The sequence below is a fragment of the Thalassophryne amazonica genome, chromosome 1 (assembly GCF_902500255.1).
Source record: "Thalassophryne amazonica chromosome 1, fThaAma1.1, whole genome shotgun sequence".
Taxonomy (NCBI): Eukaryota; Metazoa; Chordata; class Actinopteri; order Batrachoidiformes; family Batrachoididae; genus Thalassophryne; species Thalassophryne amazonica.
In genome coordinates this window covers 89,762,491-89,771,444 of record NC_047103.1, presented here as the reverse complement: position 1 = coordinate 89,771,444, position 8,954 = coordinate 89,762,491, and the positions used below count along the sequence as shown (strand labels likewise).

At 50.8% G+C, this 8,954-nt stretch overlaps 1 long non-coding RNA gene across 1 annotated transcript; it reads right to left on the bottom strand.

Moving 5' to 3' along the window:
* Positions 1-307: 307 nt before the first annotated feature.
* On the bottom strand, positions 308-993 carry LOC117519869. The gene is made up of 3 exons (XR_004563466.1): positions 862-993; positions 496-831; positions 308-455 (listed from the first exon to the last, which is right to left on the bottom strand). It is a non-coding gene; the product is annotated as an uncharacterized LOC117519869 (long non-coding RNA).
* Positions 994-8,954: the final 7,961 nt, after the last annotated feature.

The window sequence follows — 8,954 nt, the reverse complement described above, 5'->3', positions numbered from 1 at the left end:
GACAGACCAGCAGCCATTTTGTCCTTTACCTCAATAAACTCCCAAAACCTCTCTGTCACTGTGTTGTTGACCATGTAGCGCAGCACTATGACCGTCTGTGATTTGCAGGAGATGTCAGTGGTCTCATCTGCCTGCACAGCAACTAAAGGTGCGTCTACCAACTATTGAGTAACCTCATCCTTGTAAACACTGTACATGCAATCCAAAAGTTCATTCTGGATTATTGCTGAAGTGCCCTTAAAATAAGGTTGAGAATTGTAGTGTCCTCTGAGCCTGGAGTCTCCCTCACACATCGTCTCAAAATACACCTGAAAATGCCGGGGTTTAAGGAGTTGGCAGACTCATGTCCATGCAGGGCAAGTTCACACTTCCCGCACAGTTTTAAACAGGTTATAATTCTGCCAAGAACATACCTGTTTTCTTCAGTCTGGCAATTGTGCTCTTCAATGTCACGTCTGTATGCACTGTCAAGCTGAGATGCAATATTTGTAGTACCTAATAAGCCGAGCTTGATGGCATTATCCACATGTGATGCGCAGCTCTCATGTTTTACGAGCCTTTCTGATAGATGTTTCAAGTCCTTAAATCCAGTCATTGTCCAGACAGTTTCCCCTCCAGAAAGAAGGCATGGAAAACAGAAGAGTGCTTTTTTTGATTGGCTAGCCGTTAGCCATTTTTTATGTTTGAACCATTCATGGTTGAATGATCTATTTTTATCCTTTCCTTCTTGACAAAGGGTGAAATCTTCTGGTCTATGGGGTCCCAGACGTTTAATCTCTAATTTATGTTCAATCGGTAGAGTACCAAATCGCACAGCCACTAAATAATCTACTTGGTTCATTGTTTTTCTAAACAGCAAACTAGTTAATTGACAAGTTAGCAATGCCCAGTACCCGCCCTCACACCAAATCAACCAATAGGAAAGCATGCGGGGCCCTGGCTGTCAGGCCCCACTGGCCAAACTGACGTGTGCGTGAAGCACGTGCATACACATGCAACGTGTCCATTTCAGAGCGCTGCAGGCATGGCCTTCTCTTGCCGTGCCCCACTGAGCGGAAACAGGTGAGCAGCAGAGACAAATCCATACAGAACAACATTACAAAGAAGTCTAGAGAAGAAATACACTCTGCAAATGAAATCTTCAATCTTCAAATCTTTTATTTGGCGAACCAAATTCAGTTTGTTACTTGAAGTTTTGCTGAACAACATAATTGTGATGAGGATAATTATCCTTTGCACAACAGCGATATCTGGTGGGGCCGAGCCCCACGGGCCCCTAATGCAAAAATGCCACTACTACATTCCCTTTGTTGTTCGCTGATGATACTACTCTTTTTATTTCCAGCAAAGATATTGATAGTTTGGTTAGTACTTTAAATGATGATCTTTGTAATTATTCAACCTGGTTCAAAGCCAGTAGATTATCATTAAATATAAAAAGTCTAATTTTATGTTATTTGCTGGCAATAAAAAATGTAATCATGGTGTAATGAAAATTTGCATTGATAATGAAATAATATCAAGGGTCTCATCTATATGTTTTTTGGGTGTGTGGGTAGATGAGAAACTGTCTTGGAGAGAACATATTGATTATGTTTGTAAAAAATAACCAAGTCAGTAGGAATCATAAGCAAAATGTTGTGTGGGCCGCTGAAGAGGAGGTACTGCTGGCCCACCACCACCAGAGGGCGCCCTGCCTGGAGTGCGGGCTCCAGGCACCAGAGGGCGCTGCCGCCTAATGGGAGTAGCCGGGGTGACAGCTGTCACCCATCACCAGACTCAGCTGTTCCACTCAGCACAGAGGTATATCAGGAGGACGGCGTCTCCACCTCAGTGCCGAGATATCGCCTTACGTTAAAGGTAACGTTCTCTGCATTAATATTCTGAGTAACTGGCTAAAAGATTTGTTAAACCTTTGCAGGACAGCTGATTATTGTGAGCTAAATTGCTTGGAGAAGTACTCACCTTTCTGCAGTATTGACGTGAGGTGGAGTCAGCTTCTTCCCTCTCTGTGTACTGGGTGCAGCCGCATCCACACCTGTGTGTTTGTTCTCTTGCCAGCAGTACCGGATCCGACGAGCGGAGGCAGTGGCCACCTGGGAATTCGGGACTTGGCGGTTCCAGTATTTCCAGGGTTCGGTGGCAGGGGAAATCTGGGTGGTTCCGGCTCGACTTGGACGGACGTCTCCTACCTTTGAGCCTGCCCACACGACACCAGTGGAATTCGGTGTAAACCCAAATTGTCAATTGTTGTATTGGTTGTACACTTTCACAACAGGATATCTCGGCCAGCGTCATGGACCCCGAGGGGCGTCAACCGGCTGTTGAACGGCCAATGGAAGACCAAGGCGCGGCGGAGGCTTCGGGAGGGGTAATCGGTGAGTTGCAGCGGATTCTCACCGCTTTCACCTCTCGGATCGACTTAATGACCGAGCAGCACGTTCTCCTGAACCGCAGGATGGAGGCTCTCGCCGCACAAGTGGAGGCGCGCCCTTTGGGCGCCGCTGCGGCTCTCCCTCCCGAGGACCCTGCGCGCGAAAGTGACGTTCCACTGGTCGTTCAACGGTCCCTTCCTCCGTCCCCAGAAGCATACATAAGCCCTCCAGAGCCGTACGGAGGCTGTGTGGAGACGTGCGCGGACTTTCTGATGCAGTGTTCGCTCGTCTTCGCACAGCGTCCCGTGATGTACACGACTGATGCTAGCAAAGTAGCTTATGTGATAAATCTGCTTCGCGGGGAGGCACGCGCTTGGGCTACAGCGCTCTGGGAGCAGAACTCACGGCTCCTTCACACATACGATGGGTTTGTACGGGAGCTCAGAACGGTGTTCGATCATCCCAATAGAGGAGAGTCCGCTTCAACCGCACTACTGTCAATAAGACAGGGGCGTCGGAGCGCAGCTGCCTATGCAGTCGCCTTCCGCATCGCGGCGGCGAGATCCGGCTGGAATAGCACTGCCCTCCGCGCTGCCTTTGTAAACGGACTGTCACTGGTCCTAAAAGAGCACCTGGTGGCTAAGGACGAACCGCGGGATTTAGATGGGCTCATCGATCTAGTTATACGACTCGACAACCGGTTAGAAGAACGCCGTCGGGAACGAGGCGAAGGGCGTGGCCAGGCACGCGTCGTCCCTTTCCCTTCCGGGTCCGATCGAGCTCCGCCCTCCCCACGCTCCTCTGTTCCTGCGCTCCGTGCGCCTATGGCTCCCCCTGCTGACAAAGCTATGGACACAAGCAGGGCAACATTTAGGGCACCTGGAGCACAAAGGAGGCGGGCCCACGGAGCTTGTTATGTTTGTGGCTCGAGTGAGCATTTCGCAAACGACTGCCCCGAGCGGTTAAAACTCCAACGCCCGCCCCTAGAGACTGGGCCAGGGGTGGGCCAAAATATTCACGTGGGACACACCCACATTGCTACACGACTCCCAGTCACGATCCTGTTTGAGGATTCGACCCTGAAGGCCCCAGCACTGGTGGACACAGGCTCTGAGGGGAATCTGCTTGACAGTAGATGGGCCAGGGAGATAGGGCTCCCTCTGGTGGCTCTTACCTCGCCTGTGCAGGTTCGGGCGCTAGATGGCTCCCTACTCCCACCAATCACACATAAGACACCTCCAGTAACTCTGGTGGTGTCAGGTAACCACCGGGAGGTGATCGAGTTCTTTGTGACTCAGGCCACCTCCCATGTGGTTTTGGGGTTTCCATGGATGCTAAAGCACAATCCCCGGATCGATTGGCCGTCCGGGGTAGTGGTTCAGTGGAGCGAAACCTGCCATCGGGAGTGTCTAGGTTCCTCGGTTCCTCCCGGCTCCCAAGCTAAGGAGGAGGTCCGAGTCCCGCCCAATCTGAAGGCGGTGCTGGCGGAGTACCATGACCTCGCTGACGTGTTCAGCAAGGATCTGGCTCTCACGCTTCCTCCCCACCGCCCGTATGATTGTGCCATTGATTTGGTTCCAGGCAGTGAGTTTCCGTCCAGTAGGCTGTACAACCTCTCACGGCCGGAGCGTGAATCAATGGAGACCTACATCCGGGACTCATTAGCTGCCGGGTTGATCCAGAATTCCACCTCTCCGATGGGTGCTGGTTTCTTTTTTGTGGGTAAAAAGGATGGCGGGCTTCGTCCATGCATTGATTACAGGGGGTTGAACGAAATCACGGTTCGCAATCGATACCCGTTGCCCCTGTTGGATTCGGTGTTCACCCCCTTGCATGGAGCCAATATCTTCACCAAACTTGATCTTAGGAATGCGTATCATTTGGTTCGGATCCGGAAGGGAGACGAATGGAAGACGGCATTTAACACCCCGTTGGGCCATTTTGAGTACCTGGTCATGCCGTTCGGTCTCACTAATGCTCCCGCGACCTTCCAAGCGTTGGTAAACGATGTCCTGCGGGACTTCCTGCACCGGTTCGTCTTCGTGTATCTGGATGATATACTCATCTTTTCCCCGGATCCTGAGACTCATGTCCGGCATGTCCGTCAGGTTCTGCAGCGGTTGTTGGAGAACCGCCTGTTTGTGAAGGGCGAGAAGTGTGAATTCCACCGCACTTCTTTGTCCTTCTTGGGGTTTATCATCTCCTCTAACTCCGTCGCCCCTGATCCGGCCAAGGTTGCGCCGGTGAGAGATTGGCCCCAACCCACAAGCCGTAGGAAGCTGCAACAGTTCCTCGGTTTTGCTAATTTCTATAGGAGGTTCATTAAGGGCTATAGTCAGGTAGTTAGCCCCCTGACAGCCCTGACCTCACCAAAAGTTCCCTTCACCTGGTCGGATCGGTGCGAAGCCGCGTTCAAGGAGTTGAAACGGCGCTTCTCGTCTGCACCAGTTCTGGTGCAGCCCGATCCTAGCCGCCAGTTAGTGGTTGAAGTGGATGCCTCGGACTCAGGGATAGGAGCGGTGCTCTCCCAGAGCGGGAAGACCGATAAGGTCCTTCACCCGTGTGCCTATTTTTCTCGCAGGTTGACCCCCGCTGAACGGAACTATGACGTCGGCAATCAGGAACTCCTTGCTGTGAAAGAGGCCCTCGAAGAGTGGAGACATCTGTTGGAGGGAACAGCCGTGCCATTCACGGTTTTCACTGACCATCGGAACCTGGAGTACATCAGGACCGCCAAGCGACTGAACCCCAGGCAAGCCCGCTGGTCACTGTTCTTTGGCCGTTTTGACTTCCGGATTACCTACCGTCCCGGGACCAAGAATCAGAGGTCGGATGCATTGTCCCGGGTGCACAAAGACGAAGTCAAAACGGAACCGTCGGATCCCCCGGATCCCATCATCCCGGAGTCCGCTATCGTGGCCGCCCTCACCTGGGACGTGGAGAAGACCGTCCGGGAGGCCCTGACCCGTGTCCCGGATCCCGGAAACGGACCAAAGGACAAACTATACGTCCCACCAGAGGCTAGGGCTGCAGTCCTGGACTTCTGTCATGGTTCTAAGCTCTCCTGTCACCCAGGGGTGCGAAGGACCGTGACAGTCGTCCGGCAACGCTTCTGGTGGGCATCCCTGGAGGCCGACGTCCGGGACTACGTCCAGGCCTGTACCACCTGCGCCAGGGGCAAGGCCGATCACAGAAAGACCTCAGGGCAGCTACAGCCACTGCCCGTGCCTCATCGCCCCTGGTCCCACATCGGTCTGGACTTCGTCACGGGTCTCCCGCCGTCCCAGGGAAACACTGTCGTGTTCACGATAGTGGACCGTTTCTCCAAGGCGGCCCACTTCGTGGCCCTCCCGAAGCTCCCAACGGCCCAGGAGACAGCGGACCTCCTGGTCCACCACGTCGTCCGTCTGCATGGCATACCATCAGACATCGTCTCCGATCGCGGTCCCCAGTTCACCTCACATGTCTGGAGGAGCTTCTGCCGGGAACTGGGGGCCACGGTCAGCCTCTCGTCTGGGTACCACCCCCAGACCAACGGGCAGGCAGAGCGGGCGAATCAGGAGCTGGAGCAGACACTTCGCTGTGTGACAGCCGCGCACCCGACGGCCTGGAGTACCCACCTGGCCTGGATCGAGTACGCCCACAACAGCCAAGTGTCATCAGCCACCGGCCTCTCCCCGTTTGAGGTGTGCTTGGGGTATCAGCCCCCCTTGTTTCCGGTGGTTGAGGGAGAGGTCGGTGTGCCCTCGGTCCAGGCCCACCTACGGAAGTGCCGTCGGGTGTGGCGGGCCGCCCGCTCTGCCTTGTTGCAGGCCCGGACGAGGGCGAAGAAACATGCAGACCGGCGGCGAGCCCCGGCTCCCAAGTATCGTCCTGGGCAGGAGGTCTGGTTGTCCACCAAGGACATTCCTCTACAGGTTGACTCACCAAAACTACAAGAACGGTACATCGGACCTTATAAGATCCTCAAGGTCATCAACCCCGCCGCAGTGAGGCTCCAGCTTCCGGCCTCACTGCGGATCCATCCAGTTTTTCATGTTTCCCGGATCAAGCCTCTTCACACCTCACCCCTCTGCACCCCGGGTCCGGCGCCACCTCCTGCCCGGATCATCGACGGAGCACCGGCTTGGACAGTCCGCCGGCTCCTTGATGTCCGTCGGATGGGCCGGGGTTTTCAGTATCTGGTGGACTGGGAGGGGTACGGACCCGAGGAGCGCTCCTGGGTGAAGAAGGGCTTCATCCTGGACCCGGCCCTCCTGGCCGACTTCTACCATCGCCATCCGGACAAGCCCGGTCGTGCGCCAGGAGGCACCCGTTGAGGGGGGGGTCCTGTTGTGTGGGCCGCTGAAGAGGAGGTACTGCTGGCCCACCACCACCATAGGGCGCCCTGCCTGGAGTGCGGGCTCCAGGCACCAGAGGGCGCTGCCGCCTAATGGGAGTAGCCGGGGTGACAGCTGTCACCCATCACCAGACTCAGCTGTTCCACTCAGCACAGAGGTATATCAGGAGGACGGCGTCTCCACCTCAGTGCCGAGATATCGCCTTACGTTAAAGGTAACGTTCTCTGCATTAATATTCTGAGTAACTGGCTAAAAGATTTGTTAAACCTTTGCAGGACAGCTGATTATTGTGAGCTAAATTGCTTGGAGAAGTACTCACCTTTCTGCAGTATTGACGTGAGGTGGAGTCAGCTTCTTCCCTCTCTGTGTACTGGGTGCAGCCGCATCCACACCTGTGTGTTTGTTCTCTTGCCAGCAGTACCGGATCCGACGAGCGGAGGCAGTGGCCACCTGGGAATTCGGGACTTGGCGGTTCCAGTATTTCCAGGGTTCGGTGGCAGGGGAAATCTGGGTGGTTCCGGCTCGACTTGGACGGACGTCTCCTACCTTCGAGCCTGCCCACACGACACCAGTGGAATTCGGTGTAAACCCAAATTGTCAATTGTTGTATTGGTTGTGCATTTTCACAACAGTAAAACTTGTTATTTACTTTCTCCATTGTCCGTTCATTGCGCCCCCTGTTGTGGGTCCGTGTTCCAACACTTTCACAACACAAAATAAGATATTTAATACATCACAAATGTCTTTTAACATTATATTATAGTTTAGTTTATCCATTATTTAAGTTATTGTAATATTGTATGGGGAAGTACCTTTGCAACCTATATAAACAAAATATTTCTTCAACAGAAAAAATTTGCTTGAATAGCTACTCGTTCAAAACCTTGTGCTCCAAGTGCACCTCTGTTTTTTAAATTGCAGCTCTTAAATATTTCCCATATAAATATTTTCTTGACTTGTACGTTTGTTTTCAGAGCTCTTAGCCTTCCTTCATTAAATATTATTTTGTGCATAACCATCAAATTCATAATTATCCGACCAGGCAGGCTGCACATTTGCATTTACCTTTGCATAGAGCGACTCGTTATCAGCATCACATCAGATATCATGGCGTTAAATCTTGGAATGATAATGTATATCTTGAGAATCTATCACTTTATATACATATAAAAGTGGTCTATAAGCGAAGATCCTGCAGGAGTATTTACAATGATTTGTTTTAATCTAGAAAAAAAAAATGGTGTAATTCCTTTGTATTCTGTTATGTTTGCTTTGTTTGGGAGTGGATTCTTTATAAGCCTTTTGGCTTCCACCACTCTCTTGCACTTTATTTATATTGTATTTTTTTCTCTCTCCCTCTCTGTTTATTTTAATTTTATGTGTTTTATTTTGTTCTAAATAAACAAATCAATCAATCAAAATCTTTTGCACTTTGCGCTGGTAACAATCTGGGTGGTCTTTTTCCTCTAATGTCCGGAGGACATGATGTCCATGATTTCCAAAAACAATTTGAAATGTGGACTCATCAGACCACAGCACACTTTTCGACTTTGCTTCTGTCCATTTCAAATGATCTTGGGCCCAGAGAAGGTGGCAGCGTTTCTGGATGTTGTTGATGTATGGCTTTCACTTTGCATGGTAGAGTTTTAACTTGCACTTGTAGATGTAGCGACGAACTGTGTTAACTGACAATGGTTTTCTGAAGTGTTAAAGTTTATTAGTTTGAACATTAAATATCTTGTCTTTGTGGTGTATTCAATTGAATACATGTTGAAGAGGATTTGCAAATCATTGTATTCTGTTTTATTTACATTTTACACAACGTCCCAACTCGGCTTCGCCTCGTTGAATGGTATGTTCCAGCTTTCACCTCATGAAATATTCGTACCATTGAACTCATAAACATTCATTATTTGTATATTAATTTGCATGAACCTGCATGAACCAGCATTCTAGTTGATAATGAGTTAAAAGTAGAAGACTAAATTTTTTTTAAATTTTAGGTCAAAATGTTTTTGTTTTTTTGTTTTTTAGAGGGAGGGAGTAATTTCAACAAGATAGCTGCTTGTTTCCTTTATTTTATCTGGCAACCGGTGCTCTCGCTTACTTATGTAAGGAAAACAAAATACCCAGAGGGAAACATGTCTGAAATCTGAATCACCTTAGCTCAGGATTTGGGATGCAGCGTGGCCACCTGTGGTGTCGGGAATCCATGTAAAGGGCAGTGGAGGATGAATTA